Source organism: Oncorhynchus masou, chromosome 22 (assembly GCF_036934945.1).
Source record: "Oncorhynchus masou masou isolate Uvic2021 chromosome 22, UVic_Omas_1.1, whole genome shotgun sequence".
Taxonomy (NCBI): Eukaryota; Metazoa; Chordata; class Actinopteri; order Salmoniformes; family Salmonidae; genus Oncorhynchus; species Oncorhynchus masou.
The window spans coordinates 2,995,807-3,016,867 of NC_088233.1; the positions used below are offsets into that span (position 1 = coordinate 2,995,807).

Consider the following 21,061-nt stretch of genomic DNA (forward strand, 5'->3'; position numbering starts at 1 on the left):
GTGGAGTGAGACCCTCTACAACATCATCCATGAGTATGACCACTACCGGTGGAGTGAGACCCTCTACAACATCATCCATGAGTATGACCACTACCGGTGGAGTGAGACCCTCTACAACATCATCCATGAGTATGACCACTACCGGTGGAGTGAGACCCTCTACAACATCATCCATGAGTATGACCACTACCGGTGGAGTGAGACCCTCTACAAAATCATCCACGAGTATGACCACTACCGGTGGAGTGAGACCCTCTACAACATCATCCACGAGTATGACCACTACCGGTGCAGCCATGGAAGATGATGAAATGGAGGAAGCACCTCTGGATCTTGAACACACCTGAGATTATTATAAACCTCACGGAAGTGACCAGGGAGGACCTCGTTGAACAGCATGTGGAGAGAAACAGAGAGGAACGTCGTCACACCAGGCGTCATATGAGGTACCAGCCCCCAGATCCACTCAACTCTTTTCAGCAGATGCTCTCCTCCAAGCCGTCGAGAGGGATGCAGCCCAACCTGATGCTCACAGGAAGGAGGATGAAGAAGACCGTCTTTGCCATGAGCCTGGTGCCAACACTGAAGAGGCTGCCTCAGCAAAGACAAGCAGCAGTCAAGGTTAAAATGTGTCAGCTGCTTTTCGAAGCCGAGTTCAATGGTACATTTGTTTTCTCCACATCACAGGAGAGTGGCATAAGTGTTGTGACAGTGAAGTAAAGCAGGTCATTTTTACAGTATTGTCATGTACAGTGCCTTGCGAAAGTATTCGGCCCCCTTGAACTTTGCGACCTTTTGCCACATTTCAGGCTTCAAACATAAAGATATAAAACTGTATTTTTTTTGTGAAGAATCAACAACAAGTGGGACACAATCATGAAGTGGAACAACATTTATTGGATATTTCAAACTTTTTTAACAAATCAAAAACTGAAAAATTGGGCGTGCAAAATTATTCAGCCCCTTTACTTTCAGTGCAGCAAACTCTCTCCAGAAGTTCAGTGAGGATCTCTGAATGATCCAATGTTGACCTAAATGACTAATGATGATAAATACAATCCACCTGTGTGTAATCAAGTCTCCGTATAATACAAATTCCATGAGTAAACAGCGAGTATTACCAGCTTTACCACACTGTTCCTATATTTACGCCACTAACTACACTACGCAAGCAGTATTTAGTTAACATAAATCTCACCTTTTTATGGTGTAATATTATGTTAAGTTTGTATGTGTTGTTTTTCTCTTCCCTTCCAGAGATGGAGTCCATTTCGCCGACCAGCTCACAGGAAGGACAGGAAGGACAGGAAGAGGACTTGTCTGGTTGTTGTTTTGACCTCCCTCATTCTACTTTTAACACACGTCAGTTCCGTTTAAATTCAGTCAATTCATAAAGACATTTGTCTATAAAGTCTTAGGATAACATTCATTATTAGTGTTACTTAGATTTCTAAATGGACAGAATGGAAACTCACACACCGGAGAATTCACAGGTGCTCTTGTCGGTCTCTTACGAGACGAAAGGTGAATGTATTTCTTTCATTTAAAACCACTTGAAAACCAGGGTGTTGAAACTGTTTGTGAAGTTATGTTCCATCGACTGGACCAGGACGTCCAGGGGCCATTTGTTTGTTTAGCTGTGTTATGGCTATATATTATTTTATGTTTTACCAGAGACAGACACACACACACCTCTCCTCCACTCCTCTCTGTCCCTCAGATCTCCAGTGCCCTGCTCTCTTTCTCTCTCTTTATGGCCATGTCTGAAGTTCCCCTACAATGTCTAGGCTTTATGAGTAGTCCCTGTATCTGTCTGCAGTTGTGCCAAAAAGAACTGCTCTTGTTGTTCTCTTACAGATTACAGGCTACACATTCATTTTATTTCTACACACACACACACACACACACACACACACACACACACACACACATCTCTTTCAATGGTTTAATAAAAAATAAAAAATGTTTTATAACACACATACCTGTCATGTTCTTTCCTGTACTTGAATACTTATTAAATTATGTTTTCATAGTCAGTTGTTTATTAATATCTAATTTAGACTGAATCTGCTTATTTCTTCCCTACACCTTTGCCGGTCTAAAACAAGATGAAAGTAAAAACACATTCTCTTCCTAATTAGTTTTTTTTCCCGTCTGTATTTTGTCAGGCCAGTGAACCAGGTGGCAAACAGTACTACTTGTATGGACAGTTTAGGTTACCTAGGTTACCCTTTCCCTTTGTTATCATACTAACTGTCGTATAACCGTAATTAGCTCTCCCGCTCACCTGGTGTACCATGCCAGGTGTGTATAATACTGACGTTAATGGGAGAGGGAAGGGGTTAAGGTGTGATCTTTACTCCCAAATGTGTCACTTAAATATAGCTTCCAAATGAAGAGAGACAATGACACATAAAGTCATCTGGGGGAGAAAGAAAATGCAACTTTATGGACAACGGTGGATGGTTCTTAAAATAACCTTTGTGTTGGTTATGGGGCTCTGAAAAGAGCCGTTTCACTCCACGGCATACTGCCATGGGCCTTCACCTGCTGGCGATGAGAAGTAGGTGGTCAGCTTCTCCCTCACCTGGCGTGCCTGTCGGGGGGCGATGTTGGCACCTGCCCCCGGTGGCGTCGGGTTGGTGACCATTTGCCGTGCCCATCTCCATCCGGAGCGGCTCCCGGAATGACCTCTGCAGGAACTTCCAAATTCCTCTCCAAGCAGTCGAAGCTCTTGAATGAGACGTTGGAACTCCCCTGCCTGCTTTCAGGACTTTAACCATCTCTGGACCGACACAGACCTGCGCTTTCAGGACTTTAACCATCTCTGGACCGACACAGACCTGCACTTTCGGGCGGGACTGGTCCCGGCCCAACTGCACGATCAAGACCACATTCCTCAACGTTGGTCTCATTGTTGAAAGAGCCTACTTCGCTATCTTGACTATTTATTATTGCATTTCACTCCGACACTGCATTTTGGAGGGAAATTATATTATAGGCTCTCACAATTAATTTGTGAATGTCATCGAATAAATAATATACTTGGCAAATAAATGAAAAAAAAATAATTATGCAATTAAACTTGTTATGTAATACCACATTTTTATACTGGATATGCGTGCAACAAAAATTCAACATTCACATTTTGCAACATTCTGTCAAGTCTACGCATACGAATGGATGCATACGTTCGATTTACCACACAGAACGCACTGCGACTGCCTCGGCAACGCAATGCTGCAAGGCAAACGCAGCGTTCCGTTGGAAAGTCAATGTACTTGCGGTGTATCGAAACGCAATGACACAGTCGGTGTGTTCGAAGCGTAAGGACTAGGAACTGACGTACTGCGTTCCAAATGAATGGCGCTCAAGACTTGATTTGATTTCAATGAGCTCAGTACAATGACTTGTGGCATCCTTCGATTTCGCTCCAACCGTTCTGGAACTGGAAGTGTCAAACGGTTTGGGACAGATGCGTTATTTTGTAATCCCACGAGCAGCAATAGTTGACACTGCTACAGGTCAGAGAACGTGATATCCGTTGTATCCTTGAACAATTGTTCATACACTTTCGTTGGTTGCCTGTAGTTGTTTTTCTAAGATCTCCATGATGTTTGCGTGGAACCCTGCGTGGAGGTGTTCGTACTGAGCCCAATGGAAGGCTCTGTCCTGGGATTGTCCCACTACTCGGTTTGCATCAAGGCGAGTAGCTCCGTGGTTCTCTCCAAGTTCATCAGAACAGCCTCCATGTGGCGCTATCTGCTCTTAGAATATCTGCACGTGAGGTTCCGGTGTCGTATTCACAATTTGTCATCGTTTTCACTGCTTTCCCCCACAAATTGGATTGTAACTAGTTAACACAGCCACAAAGTCTTAAACACCGCCCATTTCAATAATATCTTCTTAAATTTCGCATTTAAATCTAACCTTAACCCCACTGCTAACCTAATGCATAACAAAAAAAGCACATTTTTGTTTTAATGAATTGTTACGATTTAGTGTCAGACTTTGTGGTTGTGGTAATTAGTGGACACCCACAAGGTGGTGTTCTGGAGTGCACTTTCGGTTATGGGGGAACGCGTCACAGTCACTTCAAAATAAAAAAGCTAATACGTTCAAAATAAAAGTTATGTAAATCACACAACCTGCCCGATATAATAGAAAAGAACACATGTAATGAATAAAATGATTTTCCCATGGGGTTTTCACTTAAATTGTTATTACTGAATATGTGTAGATTTGTAGACTGAACAAATCAGTTTCAGTGTATTGACTCGAGCAATTGCAATAATTAAAACTACACAATGACTGGGCCAATTAATACACTTCCACTTTAACATGGATCTAATTGCAATCTTGCGCACGAACGAGTTTCTCCAATGTCAGATTGGAGTCAGGAGTGCAGAGAGAGAGGGGAGGAACGCAGCGTAGCATTTCCACCCAGACCAGCATGACTGATCTTAAACTTCCCTTCTATCTGCGGTGCAGCAGCGACTTTGCTACAGGTCTTTGAGAGACAGATCTATTGCATTGCCCGATCCTACCCACTGTTTTCAGCGACAGACCGTAGGGTAGGATAGAAAAGCATGAACATAGAACGCAGTGAGGAGCAAAGAGACGGCACGAGAGGACGGTAACGGTCCGGATAGAAGAGTTGCTTTGAAGAGGGTGAGTGGAAGACTAATAGGACTGTTGATTAAATTGCATGCCTCTGATTTGATGCTCTAGTATAACGTTTTTTTGTGTGTGTGTTATTTTTATACGTGCATTTACGATTCATCCCCAAATATATTATATTTGCTGTAAACTTGTTAAATATTTAGAATAATAATAGTTAGAATAAACGATACTTACCGTGTCAAAATGCTTAAACAAATCAATATGCAAATATTTAGGCAGATTACTCAAAATATCCCTTCAGAGTAGTTGACTAGAATCCTTCTCTTTGTATTTTTTCAACAAAAGACCCAATAACTTTTCTCTGCCAACAAACTGCCTGTGTGTGGAGTCAGTTAGTCAGTCTACTTGTTTTGCAGAAGAACCTACAACTCAGCTGCTGCCCATCTTTTTTAATGGAGCTCATATGAATAACTTCAAATGTGTTATTTTATCAAGCAGAATAGCTATGTTGTTTTCTTATCTAACTAAGTTTTCATCAAATGTCAGGCATTTCATCTTTTCTGTGCGTGCGTGTGTGATATTGTGTGAGTGTGTGTGAGATTGTGTGTGTGTGTGTGTTACAATGCCATTTTAAAATGGCTGAACTAGATGTGTAGTTGTTGTGGTTGGTTCCTTTTATGAGTGGCAGGAATAGAAACTGTAAACGAGGAGACCACTTTGAAAAGATATTACAGTTGTAAAAATGAAAATGCATAATGACATTAACACATGCACTGACATAAGAGACAAAAACACTTTAAATACATTTTCAGAAGCACACAAATCCTTTCCAGAAGCACACAAATCCTTCCCAGAAGCACACAAACCCTTTCCAGAAGCACACAAATCCTTCCCAGAAGCACACAAATCCTTCCCAGAAGCACACAAATCCTTCCCAGAAGCACCCAAATCCTTCCCAGAAGCACACAAACCCTTCCCAGAAGCACACAAACCCTTTCCAGAAGCACACAAATCCTTTCCAGAAGCACACAAATCCTTTCCAGTTTCCAGAAGCACACAAACCCTTTCCAGAAGCACACAAACCCTTTCCAGAAGCACACAAACCCTTTCCAGAAGCACACAAACCCTTTCCAGAAGCACACAAACCCTTTCCAGAAGCACACAAACCCTTTCCAGAAGCACACAAATCCTTTCCAGAAGCACACAAATCCTTCCCAGAAGCACACAAACCCTTTCCAGAAGCACACAAATCCTTTCCAGAAGCACACAAATCCTTTCCAGTTTCCAGAAGCACACAAACCCTTTCCAGAAGCACACAAACCCTTTCCAGAAGCACACAAACCCTTTCCAGAAGCACACAAACCCTTTCCAGAAGCACACAAACCCTTTCCAGAAGCACACAAACCCTTTCCAGAAGCACACAAACCCTTTCCAGAAGCACACAAACCCCTTCCAGAAGCACGCAAACCCCTTCCAGAAGCACGCAAACCCTTTCCAGAAGCACACAAACCCTTTCCAGAAGCACGCAAACCCCTTCCAGAAGCACGCAAACCCCTTCCAGAAGCACGCAAACCCCTTCCAGAAGCACGCAAACCCCTTCCAGAAGCACGCAAACCCTTTCCAGAAGCACGCAAACCCCTTCCAGAAGCACGCAAATCCTTTCCAGAAGCACACAAATCCTTTCCAGTTTCCAGAAGCACACAAACCCTTTCCAGTTTCCAGAAGCACACAAACCCTTTCCAGAAGCACGCAAACCCCTTCCAGAAGCACGCAAACCCTTTCCAGAAGCACTCAAACCCCTTCCAGAAGCACGCAAACCCTTTCCAGAAGCACGCAAACCCCTTCCAGAAGCACGCAAACCCTTTTCAGAGCGCGCAAACCCTTTTCAGAGCGCGCAAACCCTTTTCAGAGCGCGCAAACCCTTTTCAGAAGCGCGCAAACCCTTTCCAGAAGCGCGCAAACCCTTTCCAGAAGCGCGCAAACCCTTTCCAGAAGCGCGCAAACCCTTTCCAGAAGCGCGCAAACCCCTTCCAGAAGCGCGCAAACCCCTTCCAGAAGCGCGCAAACCCCTTCCAGAAGCGCGCAAACCCCTTCCAGAAGCGCGCAAACCCCTTCCAGAAGCGCGCAAACCCTTTCCAGAGGCACACAACCCTTTCCAGAAGCACACAAACCCTTTCCAGAAGCACACAAACCCTTTTTAGACGCTCCTTTTTGCTCGCGTGAACTAAGCTGGCAGACGTACAGTGCCTTTATCATTGATGTGTCAAAAGAAGCTAAATCTGCTTGAGCTTGTCATTTCTGGATTTATATATGCCTAAAATAGGTATTCCTTGTATCGATTGAAAACAAAAACAAATGTTTTGTCATAGTTCATACAAGTATAATTTTTAAAGTAATAATATCATACATTTATTCAGTCATTTAGACTGTGTATTACCCATAGACTGAATGAATATAATGGTATTACCCATTGACTGAATGAATATAATGGTATTACCCATTGACTGAATGAATATAATGGTATTGCCCATAGACTGAATAAATATAATGGTATTGCCCATAGACTGAATAAATATAATGGTATTGCCCATAGACTGAATAAATATAATGGTATTGCCCATAGACTGAATGAATATAATGGTATTACCCATAGACTGAATAAATATAATGGTATTACCCATAGACTGAATTAATATAATGGTATTACCCAAGGCCTCAGCCACCTACACTGGTACCCTGATGTCCATTAGGACTCGTCTGGGTCCAGCCCAGGACAGGAACACCCAGAACTCTTAGAAACAGTATTTCTTTATTTTACCTTTATATAACTAGGCAAGTCAGTTAACTAATTCTTATTTTCAATGATGGCCTAGGAACAGTGGGTTAACTGCCTGTTCAGGAGTAGAACGACAGATTTGTACCTTGTCAGCTCGGGGGTTTGAACTTGCAACTAGTCCAACGCTCTAACCACTAGGCTACCCTGGTTGGTTTCCCAATAATCCTATATGATCACACTACTGGATCAACACTGCTGTATTATGCGATGCCTAACTTGTGCCATGATGCAATTTCTACGGCTAACGCCGTATGCAACTTCTTGGCAGAGGACTGTATACATTTCATTCATTCACACACAGTGGTATCATGAAGTGACCAACATTCTTGGAATGCGCAGAAACATATTTCACTGTTTTCATGTTTATCAATTTTCTATACAGGCAATGTCAGAACACTGTACAGTGTACAGTACATTCAATTATAACATTATGATGACATGTTGATATAGTAACGCGGCAGGGTAGCCTAGTGGTTTAGAGCGTTGGACTAGTATCTGGAAGGTTGCAAGTTCAAATCCCCGAGCTGACAAGGTACAAATCTGTCGTTCTGCCCCTGAACAGGCAGTTAACCCACTGTTCCTCGGCCGTCATTGAAAATAAGAATTTGTTCTTAACTGACTTAACTAACATAGTAAATCCGAGGACACTCCAATTAGTATGATATGTTACATTTGGTATTGTTACATAAAACAGAAAGTGATTGGAGAGATTTAGAGAGATAGAGAAAAAGGGCTGAGAGGTTAGAGATATTAGAGATATTGGATAAAGGGGTTGGAGGGATTAGAGATGTAGAAATTGAGAGAATAGAAATTGCGAGGGGAGAGAGAGAGAGAAAGGGCTGAGAGATTTGAGATTGGATAGAGGTAAGAGAGGAGAGAGACAGAGAGAGAGAGAAAGGGCTGAGAGGTTAGAGATATTGGGTTGGAGGGATTAGAGATTAGAGATGTAGAAATTGAGAGAATAGAATTTGCGAGGGTAGAGAGAGAGAGAGAGAAAGGGCTGAGAAATTTGAGATTGGATAGAGGTAAGAGAGAGATAGACAGACTTATTTTCTTTTCGTGTAAATGTTGTATTTGGTGATGCTACTGGCAAACCTGTTATTTGGTGGAATGTGATTGCCATTGGGCCAGACCAGGGCATGGTTGTGACCCTATCTTACCTTACGAGGCTACTTCCGACCATTATACGACAGATGCAGGGAGCTGACGCAGTTGTAGTCAATGTGGGGTCAAATGACAGCAGGAGGGCTAGTTCGGAACTTCTGAAATTAGATTTTTTTAAACTGATTCTAGCACTGAAAGATTCCAAAAAGTGGCCAATTCTTTTCAGGTCCGGTTCCATCGTCTAGCCGCGGCTGTGAAAGATTTAGCAGGCTATTGGCATTACACACCTGGCAAAAATATTACTGTAGCTCTGTTGGAATCACTTTTGTAGATAACTTTGACACCTTCTGGAAAGGTAGATACTCTACTGGAATAACGGAGTCCATCCAAATTATCTAGAGCTCCTGGAACTCTGTCCAGACATTTCAAGTATGCGTTGAAACAAGGACTTATCAATGTCTCAAGCCCAGCTCAGCTAATCCCTACCACTGTGTCACTGAGTTGTCATAATGCCAAGGGGTGTTGGCAGACACAATGTAAGTAACTAGGGGCGGCAGTGTAGCCTAGTGGTTAGAGCGTTGGACTAGTAACCGCAAGGTTGCAAGTTCAAACCCCCGAGCTGACAAGGTACAAAATCTGTCGTTCTGCCCCTGAACAGGCAGTTAACCCACTGTTCCCAGGCTGCCATTGAAAATAAGAATTTGTTCTTAATTGACTTGCCTGGTTAAATAAAGGTAAAAAAACAAAAAACAATATTTGACCTGCCCTGAAAGGCTTTTCCGATCCTACAGCTATTGTATACAGTAATCATGTGACTATGAACCAGAGTTCTACTGTTAGCACTGAGGCAGTGTGCCCTAGTAGGACGTCCACTGTGTACAGCTCAGCCTGCACTAGCAGCTCCAATATAAATAACATCAGCATGTCTACTTCTGATAAGCTCTCCAGTAAAGCAATAAAAACAATCTAGCATCCCAGAAAAGTAATAGATCCATAATAAACCCCAGGAAGAGTAGCTGCTGCCTTGACAGGAACTAATGTGGTTTATGATGGTTCCCCATGAAGAGTAGCTGCTGCCTTGGCAGGAACTAATGGGGATCAATAATAAACCCCAGGAAGAATAGCTGCTTCCTTGGCAGGAACTAATGGGGATCCATAATAAACCCCAGGAAGAGTAGCTGCTGCCTTGGCAGGAACTAATGGGGATCCATAATAAACCCCAGGAAGAGTAGCTGCTGCCTTGGCAGGAACTACTGGGGTTTATGATGGATCCCCATGAAGAGTAGCTGCTGCCTTGGCAGGAACTAATGGGGATCCATAATAAATACAAATCTCTGGTTGAGAGAGAGGTCAGGCCACAGCACAGTGAAGGGCAGTGAGGGAGAGAGATAATTGCTTGTGTTTTCATTGAGTGACTCAGCAGCATTCCATGATTCCTTATGAGACCCTGTCTGTCCTCGTCCCATCTGGAGCCAACTGGGTTATGCTATGTTGTTATGTCTACGCTATCCAGGGTCACCTAAAGGTCTCTGTGGGAACTATTGGGAGCACGTTCTTTACTTTGAATAACTTAACTATATTTTCACACATACCATATGTTTACTTCGAATAACTTAAATCAATTTTCACACGTTTACTTGTGAAAACAGTTTGAAAACAGTAACAATTTTCACACATTCAGGTAACTGCCAAAATACAGGAAATATCAACGTAAAGTGTGTTACTAGGGCATTGGACCACCACGAGGCAGCAACCACGAGGCAGCAACCACGAGGCAGCAACCACGAGGCAGCAACCACGAGGCAGCAACCACGAGGCAGCAACCACGAGGCAGCAACCACGAACCACGAGGCAGCAACCACGAGGCAGCAACCACGAGGCAGCAACCACGAGGCCCACGAGGCAGCAACCACGAGGCCCACGAGCCAGCAACCACGAGGCCCACGAGCCAGCAACCACGAGGCCCACGAGCCAGCAACCACGAGCCAGCAACCACGAGCCAGCAACCACGAGCCAGCAACCACGAGCCAGCAACCACGAGCCAGCAACCACGGGCCAGAACAGCTGCAATGCACCATCAGATCCGGTGACCGAAACGGCCAATGACATATGGTTAACATCGTATTTGTCGTCCTTAACGTAGGAGATGCTGCTAGCTAGCTAGCCAACAGCTAGCCAACCTCTACCGAATTGAACTTCAACTACCCGGTCAACATTCCGCGTCGCTCCACAGGTAGTATCACATTTTCATTTCACTTCATTACAGTACAACGGTTTGATTTGTTTGATCGTAGCTAGCCAGCTACATAGCCGTCTTTGTATCTAAGACAATTGTGTAGTCTAGAGCGATTTTCTAGGTTAGCTGGCCAGCTATTGTCATTCTTTTAAGGTAACGTAACGCAATCAACCTGCTAGCTAGCCAGCTAGCCCCCGAATAGCAGCACTGTAGAAACTATTACACTCGACGGAACGACTTGATTAGTGTAGTGTCAACATCGCAGCCACTACCAGCTAGCCTACTCCAGCAGTACTGTATCATTTCAATCATTTTAGTCAATAAGATTCTTGCTACGTAAGCTTAACTTTCTGAACATTCGAGACGTGTAGTCCACTTGTCATTCCAATCTCCTTTGCATTAGCGTAGCCTCTTCTGTAGCCTGTCAACTATGTGTCTATCTATCCCTGTTCTCTCCTCTCTGCACAGACCATACAAACGCTCCACACCGCGTGGCCGCGGCCACCCTAATCTGGTGGTCCCAGCGCGCACGACCCACGTGGAGTTCCAGGTCTCCGGTAGCCTCTGGAACTGCCGATCTGCGGCCAACAAGGCAGAGTTCATCTCAGCCTATGCCTCCCTCCAGTCCCTCGACTTCTTGGCACTGACGGAAACATGGATCACCACAGATAACACTGCTACTCCTACTGCTCTCTCTTCGTCCGCCCACGTGTTCTCGCACACCCCGAGAGCTTCTGGTCAGCGGGGTGGTGGCACCGGGATCCTCATCTCTCCCAAGTGGTCATTCTCTCTCTCTCCCCTTACCCATCTGTCTATCGCCTCCTTTGAATTCCATGCTGTCACAGTTACCAGCCCTTTCAAGCTTAACATCCTTATCATTTATCGCCCTCCAGGTTCCCTCGGAGAGTTCATCAATGAGCTTGATGCCTTGATAAGCTCCTTTCCTGAGGACGGCTCACCTCTCACAGTCCTGGGCGACTTTAACCTCCCCACGTCTACCTTTGACTCATTCCTCTCTGCCTCCTTCTTTCCACTCCTCTCCTCTTTTGACCTCACCCTCTCACCTTCCCCCCTACTCACAAGGCAGGCAATACGCTCGACCTCATCTTTACTAGATGCTGTTCTTCCACTAACCTCATTGCAACTCCCCTCCAAGTCTCCGACCACTACCTTGTATCCTTTTCCCTCTCGCTCTCATCCAACACTTCCCACACTGCCCCTACTCAGATGGTATCGCGCCGTCCCAACCTTCGCTCTCTCTCCCCCGCTACTCTCTCCTCTTCCATCCTATCATCTCTTCCCTCTGCTCATACCTGCTCATACCTTCTCCAACCTATCTCCTGATTCTGCCTCCTCAACCCTCCTCTCTTCCCTTTCTGCATCCTTTGACTCTCTATGTCCCCTATCCTCCAGGCCGGCTCGGTCCTCCCCTCCCGCTCCGTGGCTCGATGACTCATTGCGAGCTCACAGAACAGAGCTCCGGGCAGCCGAGCGGAAATGGAGGAAAACTCGCCTCCCTGCGGACCTGGCATCCTTTCACTCCCTCCTCTCTACATTTTCCTCCTCTGTCTCTGCTGCTAAAGCCACTTTCTACCACTCTAAATTCCAAGCATCTGCCTCTAACCCTAGGAAGCTCTTTGCCACCTTCTCCTCCCTCCTGAATCCTCCTCCCCCTCCCCCCTCCTCCCTCTCTGCAGATGACTTCGTCAACCATTTTGAAAAGAAGGTCGACGACATCCGATCCTCGTTTGCTAAGTCAAATGACACCGCTGGTTCTGCTCACACTGCCCTACCCTGTGCTCTGACCTCTTTCTCCCCTCTCTCTCCAGATGAAATCTCGCTTCTTGTGACGGCCGGCCGCCCAACAACCTGCCCGCTTGACCCTATCCCCTCCTCTCTTCTCCAGACCATTTCCGGAGACCTTCTCCCTTACCTCACCTCGCTCATCAACTCATCTCTGACCGCTGGCGACGTCCCTTCCGTCTTCAAGAGAGCGAGAGTTGCACCCCTTCTGAAAAAACCTACACTCGATCCCTCCGATGTCAACAACTACTCCCTTCTTTCTTTTCTCTCCAAAACTCTTGAACGTGCCGTCCTTGGCCAGCTCTCCCGCTATCTCTCTCAGAATGACCTTCTTGATCCAAATCAGTCAGGTTTCAAGACTAGTCATTCAACTGAGACTGCTCTTCTCTGTATCACGGAGGCGCTCCGCACTGCTAAAGCTAACTCTCTCTCCTCTGCTCTCATCCTTCTAGACCTATCGGCTGCCTTCGATACTGTGAACCATCAGATCCTCCTCTCCACCCTCTCCGAGTTGGGCATCTCCGGCGCGGCCCACGCTTGGATTGCGTCCTACCTGACAGGTCGCTCCTACCAGGTGGCGTGGCGAGAATCTGTCTCCTCGCCACGCGCTCTCACCACTGGTGTCCCCCAGGGCTCTGTTCTAGGCCCTCTCCTATTCTCGCTATACACCAAGTCACTTGGCTCTGTCATAACCTCACATGGTCTCTCCTATCATTGCTATGCAGACGACACACAATTAATCTTCTCCTTTCCCCCTTCTGATGACCAGGTGGCGAATCGCATCTCTGCATGTCTGGCAGACATATCAGTGTGGATGACGGATCACCACCTCAAGCTGAACCTCGGCAAGACGGAGCTGCTCTTCCTCCCGGGGAAGGACTGCCCGTTCCATGATCTCGCCATCACGGTTGACAACTCCATTGTGTCCTCCTCCCAGAGCGCTAAGAACCTTGGCGTGATCCTGGACAACACCCTGTCGTTCTCAACCAACATCATGGCGGTGGCCCGTTCCTGTAGGTTCATGCTCTACAACATCCGCAGAGTACGACCCTGCCTCACACAGGAAGCGGCGCAGGTCCTAATCCAGGCACTTGTCATCTCCCGTCTGGATTACTGCAACTCGCTGTTGGCTGGGCTCCCTGCCTGTGCCATTAAACCCCTACAACTCATCCAGAACGCCGCAGCCCGTCTGGTGTTCAACCTTCCCAAGTTCTCTCACATCACCCCGCTCCTCCGCTCTCTCCACTGGCTTCCAGTTGAAGCTCGCATCCGCTACAAGACCATGGTGCTTGCCTACGGAGCTGTGAGGGGAACGGCACCGCAGTACCTCCAGGCTCTGATCAGGCCCTACACCCAAGCAAGGGCACTGCGTTCATCCACCTCTGGCCTGCTCGCCTCCCTACCATTGAGGAAGTACAGTTCCCGCTCAGCCCAGTCAAAACTGTTCGCTGCTCTGGCCCCCCAATGGTGGAACAAACTCCCTCACGACGCCAGGACAGCGGAGTCAATCACCACCTTCCGGAGACACCTGAAACCCCACCTCTTCAAGGAATACCTAGGATAGGATAAGTAATCCTTCTCACCCCCCCTTAATGATTTAGATGCACTATTGTAAAGTGGCTGTTCCACTGGATGTCAGAAGGTGAATTCACCAATTTGTAAGTCGCTCTGGATAAGAGCGTCTGCTAAATGACTTAAATGTCTTAAATGTAAATGTTTTCATGCTAATCAAACCATTCATCGACCGCTCCTGCCCTGTGGATGGGGGCATTGTCATCCTATGGGGGCATAGCCATGGTAGTCAAAATAATGGACTGACCATTTCTTTTTTTTCTTTTTATACATGACCCATAGAGACAGATAGAGAACTCATCTTTGCATATGTTCCATTATAGTGTATGTGACAGCATGGGCAACGCCATTGGGACTATCTCTATTCTAAAGTGATATTTGTTCTTCTTCATTGGCTGATTTTCTCCAAGCTCATAGGAATCCCCACCCAGTTGACGACTCAATGGCAATGTCCATGCTGAAAAGGTTTAAATCCATGATGAGCCCTCTATCTATCTCTATGATGACACTGTGATGTTAATTGCTTAATTTATTCAGGAACCACACCTTTCAATATACTTTGTATCCCTAATTTATTTGTGTTTCCATTATTTTAACAGTTACCTGTATGTTTACTTTGAAGATCTTAGCTTAATTTACATGTTCAACAAGCATGTAAAGATGTGCATTTCATTGGATGGTACAGGAGACCTTGTTCTTTAGTGGAATGTATTCTTATGAGCCATGACCAACTCTTGAGCTAAAATATGCATAGTTGTCATGTGAGACCAGAGCCTAGTTCTCTCTGCAAGCAGGTAGGCTAGTGGTTAGAGTGTTGACCTAGTAACCCAAAGGTTTTTAAATGTAAATGTAAAAATGTTACAAGATCAAATCCCTGAGCTGACAAGATAAAAAAAAAATCTGTTGTCCTGCCCCCTGAACAAGGCAGTTAACCCGCTGTCTTTGAAAATAAGAATTTGTTTTTAACTGACTTGCCTAGTTAAATAAAGGTAAAATAAAAAATGTTCAAATCGGTGTAGGTTTTCAAATCCGTTTTGGAATATTGACTGTTCAAACAGCAAGTGAGCAGATCAGATGTGTGTTCAGACAGCAGTCATTTGTTGACATGGCTACACTAGTTGTCATAGTAACGACGGGTGTGTGCCCAGTGGTGAAGGCTGATTGGTAGTGGTCACTCAGAAGTTATGTTGCAAGCTAAAACCGTAGAGCCCCACATTGGAGGTGTCTTAATACCCATAAAACCTTGCCGTCAAACAGGGAAATGGTTTTATTCATTTTTCCCATAGTGGATTTTAGAAAGACTTAAAATAAGGGCTGTGTTTCCTGTAGGCTTACCGTGGCGTGACGTTTTGATAACCGTGTAAATCTCTCTAGGACAAGGTGACTTTTATCAAAGCCCTTAATTTAAGTGTTTCTAAAAAAAAACGATTGGAACCATTTCCCAGTTTGACTGCTAGGTTTTATGGGTATTATGACTCATACTGTGGTACTCCATGCCTCGCCATGGATGTTTCCCAGTTACACTTACACTTTCAAAACAAGTCCTTTTTGGCTAGCTAGCTAGGTAGCCACGGCAGTCAGCTAGCTAGGTAGCCACGGCAGTCAGCTAGCTAGGTAGCCACGGCAGTCAGCTCGCTAGGTAGCCACGGCAGTCAGCACGCTGGGTAGCCACGGCAGTCAGCACGCTAGGTAGCCACGGCAGTCAGCACGCTGGGTAGCCACGGCAGTCAGCTCGCTGGGTAGTCCAGCGGCAGTCACGGCGGTCGCTGGGTAGCCACGGCAGTCAGCTCGCTGGGTAGCCACGGCAGTCAGCTCGCTGGGTAGCCACGGCAGTCAGCTCGCTGGGTAGCCACGGCAGTCAGCTCGCTGGGTAGCCACGGCAGTCAGCTCGCTGGGTAGCCACGGCAGTCAGCTCGCTGGGTAGCCACGGCAGTCAGCTCGCTGGGTAGCCACGGCAGTCAGCTCGCTGGGTAGCGGTGTAGCTTTCTAGCATATTCACTTATTTGTTTGTAAACAATGAACAAGCTAGTTAGCTAGGTAGCTACCACATGTCCTTGTCAGACTGTCAACAGAGTAGCTAGCGAGCAACAAGATATGCCAAATAACAGTCTAGAAACCCCTTGAGGGCAAATAAATTCTATTTTGGACAGTTCAGACACAAGTCGCATGGCCAGGAATCAGATTTGAGTCACTTCAAATTGCCAATGTGAACAAGGCTTAGGTGGATTGTGTTTGGCCGGTGGGCCAGGGCATGGTTGTAGCCAGAGCAAGGGGCATGGTTGTGTAACTTTCTCCTACAGCAGATAGAGATCAAGGCCACAGTACATTGAGAGGCCTGGGAAAGGGTAGCCGGGAGAGACAAAGAGAGCTCTATGGGAGGACAGTAACAAGGACCATGACCTGGGAAAGGAAAGAGCAACAGGACAGAGCTCTATGGGAGGACAGTAACAAGGACCATGTCCTGGGAACCAAGGACCATGACCTGGGGGAGAGAGGACAGAACTCTATGGGAGGACAGTAACAGTGATAACAGTGGTTAGTTGGTCTTCGCTCTTCTCTGTTTGTCAGGGCTGTCCCACCGTAGACATGGGAATGTTGCACATGTGTGTCGCTGCTTCGATGTGTGTGCAGCTGTTGTTTTTAGGGAGATCATCAAGGTCCAGTGTATCCAGTGTTCACCACTATAGTGTGACAGGAAGTGTGTGTGTCCCTGTTCCAGGTGTTCAGCGCCATGGTGTGACAGGAGGTGTTCAGGAAGTGTGTGTGTCCCTGTTCCAGGTGTTCAGTGCCATGGTGTGACAGGAAGTGTGTTTGTGTGTCCCTGTTCCAGGTGTTCAGCGCCATGGTGTGACAGGAAGTGTGTTTGTGTGTGTCAGTATGTGGGTCATGGCTAGAGGTCAGAGGTCGAGGTCAAAAGCCATGGTCCTCCACAACAAGGGACCTTTACAACACTAACCTCCATGTTCTTCAGGCTACTCTATAGGCCCTATATATCTCCCTTTACGTCAGACTTCCTACCACATGTCGTGACACTTCGCGTTGAAAGCGGAATGAGGAATAACTCGGTTTGTTTTCTGGAAAGTTGTGAAAGTCTCTGAAAAAGTGTTCTTTTGGAGAGAAAAAAATGTGTTACTATCTAGCTACCTTTTTGAGTTTGGATTCTGTGACACTGTTGGTGTCCATTGCCGGGACTGCTGTTATCTGTCCAGGGATTCTAGCGACCAAAGGTCTGATGAGCTGCTTGGCGTAGCAGCTAGCCTAGCTGCCCCTGTTAGCTGCGTATCAAGCTAGATGCTATTTCTCTGTAAACAAATTGAGACAGACTTTCAGCATGAAGGGCACTCAACATGTACTGCACTGACAAATGACTGATGATTGGTTGAAAGAAATTGATAATAAGAAGATTGTGGGAGCTGTACTGTTAGATTTCAGTTATTGACCATAACCTGTTTTTGAGAGAACATTTTTTATGGCTTTTCAACATCTGCCATAGCTCTGAATCCACGATATCTATCTAATAGAACTCAGAGGGTTTTTCTTTCATGTAAGCTTCTCTAATGTCAAGCAATGGTGTGGTGTACCACAGGGCAGCTCTCTAGGCCCTCTGCCACTGGCATTAAACAAAGCCTGTGTGTCCATGTATAAGCAACCACAGCTAATGAAGTCACTGAAACCCTTAACAAGGAGATGTAGTCAGTTATGGAATGGGTGGTCAGTAATAAACTGGTCCTTGAACATCTCGAAAACTAAGAGCATTGTATTTGGTACAAATCATTGCCTAAATTCTTGACCTCAGCTGAATCTGGTAATGAATGGTGTGGCTGTTGAACAAGTTGAGGAGACTAAATTACTAGGTGTTACCTTAGATTGTAAACAGTCATGGTCAAAACGTATAGATTTCATGGTTGTAAAGATGGGGAGAGGTCTGGCCGTAATAAAGAGATGCTCTGCTTTTTTTACACCACACTCCAAAAAGAAAGTTCTGCAGGCTCTAGTTTTGTCTTATCTTATTTATTGTCCAGACATGTGGTTAAGTGCTGCAAAGAAAGACCTAGTTGGGCTCCAGCTGGCCCAGAACAGAGCGGTACGCCTTGCTCTTCATTGTAGTTAGAGGGCTAATATTAATACTATGCATGCCAGTCTCTCTTGACTGGGAGTTGAGGAGAGACTGACTGCATCTCTTCTTATTTTTGTATTAGAAACATTAATGTGTTGGAAATTCCAAATTGTTTGCATAGTCAACTTACACACAGCTCTGACCCACACACACTTACTCCACGAGACGTGCCACCTGGGGTCTTTTCACAATCCCCAAATCCAGAACAAATTCAAGAAAACGTACAGTATTATATAGAGCCCTTATTGCATGGAACTCCCTTTCATCTCATATTGCTCAAATAAACTGCAAACCTGTATTTTTTTTAAAAACCAACAGATTAAGCAACGCCTCACGGCACAACGCCTCTCCCCTGTTGAACCTGGATACTCTGTTTATATGTAAATCAAAATCAAATCAAATCAAATTTATTTGTCACATACACATGGTTAGCAGATGTTAAAACGAAATGCTTGTGCTTCTAGTTCCGACAATGCAGTAATAACCAACAAGTAATCTAACTAACAATTCCTAAACTACTGTCTTATACACAGTGTAAGGGGATAAAGAATATGTACATAAGGATATATGAATGAGTGATGGTACAGAGCAGCATAGGCAAGATACAGTAGATGGTACGTACAGTATATACATATGAGATGAGTATGTAAACAAAGTGGCATAGTTAAAGTGGCTAGTGATACATGTATTACATAAGGATGCAGTCGATGATATAGAGTACAGTATATGCATATGAGATGAATAATGTAGGGTAAGTAACATTATATAAGGTAGCATTGTTTAAAGTGAATGTATTGATATGTAGGCTGTATGTGCCATTATAAAATGTATGTAGTTCTGTCCTTCAGTGGTTCTTGTTTGTTAATGTTCTGTATTATGTCATGTTTCATGTTTGGTGCGGAACTGTTTGGTGCGGACCCCAGTGTAACGATGCACGCTGAGAGTCGGGAAGCAAGTTCAGGGAGTGAATACATTTTAATAAATAAATGAAACAGACACGTAACACAAACAGCACACGGACATGAAACAGAAACAATGGCGACTGGGGAAGAAGCCAAAGGGGATTGACTATATATAGGGAAGGTAATCAAGGATGTGATGGAGTCCAGGTGAGTGTCATCATGCGCTAATGCGCGTAACGATGGTGACAGGTGTGCGCCTTAAACGAGCAGTCTGGTGACCTAGAGGCCAGAGAGGGAAGCACACGTGACAGCCCGGAAGAGTAGCTGCTGCTTTCGCAAAAGCTAATGGGGATCCTAATAAAATACCAAATACCTTTTTACAAGATGTGTGTTGAAAGATTTAGTTCACATACTGTAGATTCGTCAAATAATGAAAAGATTGTAATTGAATATGACCTGGACCATGCATTTTGCGTAAAACACTAAGCCTACGTGAGAGTGGTCTCTGTCCACAGCCAAGCCTTTAGTCTTGTCGTTGTGAGGCACTCTTCATACTGAATGTGTCACGTCTTTAGAGCGTTGGGCCAGTAACCGGAAGGTTGCTGGATCGAATCCCTGAGCCGACAAGCTAAAAATATCTGTCGTTCTGCCCCCTGAGCAAGGCAGTTAACCCACTATTCCCCGGGCCCTGAGCAAGGCAGTTAACCCACTGTTCCCCGGGGTGCTGAAGACGTGGATGTCGATTAAGGCAGCCACTCTAATGGGCTGTATCATGAGCCACTCTAATGGGCTGTATCATGAGCCACTCTAATGGGCTGTATCATAAGCCACTCTAATGGGCTGTATCATGAGCCACTCTAATGGGCTGTATCATGAGCCATTCTAATGGGCTGTATCAGGAGCCACTCTAATGGGCTGTATCAGGAGCCACTCTAATGGGCTGTATCATGAGCCATTCTAATGGACTGTATCAGGAGCCATTCTAATGGACTGTATCAGGAGCCATTCTAATGGGCTGTATCATGAGCCACTCTAATGGGCTGTATCAGGAGCCATTCTAATGGACTGTATCAGGAGCCATTCTAACGGGCTGTATCAGGAGCCACTCTAATGGGCTGTATCATGAGCCACTCTAACGGGCTGTATCATGAGCCATTCTAACAGGCTGTATCAGGAGCCACTCTAATGGGCTGTATCATGAGCCACTCTAATGGGCTGTATCAGGAGCCACTCTAACGGGCTGTATCATGAGCCATTCTAACAGGCTGTATCAGGAGCCACTCTAATGGGCTGTATCATGAGCCACTCTAATGGGCTGTATCATGAGCCACTCTAATGGGCTGTATCAGGAGCCACTCTAACGGGCTGTATCATGAGCCATTCTAACGGGCTGTATCAGGAGCCACTCTAATGGGCTGTATCATGAGCCACTCTAATGGGCTGTATCAGGAGCCATTCTAATGGGCTGTATCATGAGCCATTCTAACGGGCTGTATCATGAGCCATTCTAACGGGCTGTATCATGAGCCACTCTAATGGGCTGTATCAGGAGCCACTCTAATGGGCTGTATCAGGAGCCACTCTAATGGGCTGTATCATGAGCCACTCTAATGGGCTGTATCATGAGGGGCTGTATCATGAGCCATTCTAATGGGCTGTATCATGAGCCACTCTAATGGGCTGTATCAGGAGCCACTCTAATGGGCTGTATCATGAGCCACTCTAATGGGCTGTATCATGAGGGGCTGTATCATGAGCCATTCTAATGGGCTGTATCATGAGCCACTCTAATGGGCTGTATCATGAGCCACTCTAATGGGCTGTATCATGAGCCACTCTAATGGGCTGTATCAGGAGCCACTCTAACG

The 21,061-nt window shown here is 45.6% G+C and overlaps 1 protein-coding gene across 1 annotated transcript in view; it reads left to right on the top strand.

The window, feature by feature from the left end:
• The first annotated feature begins 4,397 nt into the window (after window positions 1–4,397).
• Window positions 4,398–21,061, top strand: part of LOC135509769 (growth arrest-specific protein 2) — a 73,556-nt gene continuing 56,892 nt past the window's right edge. The window contains exon 1 of the mRNA XM_064930669.1: window positions 4,398–4,671. The gene's annotated coding sequence lies outside the window, so the exon portion shown is untranslated. The remainder of the gene's footprint in view (window positions 4,672–21,061) is intronic.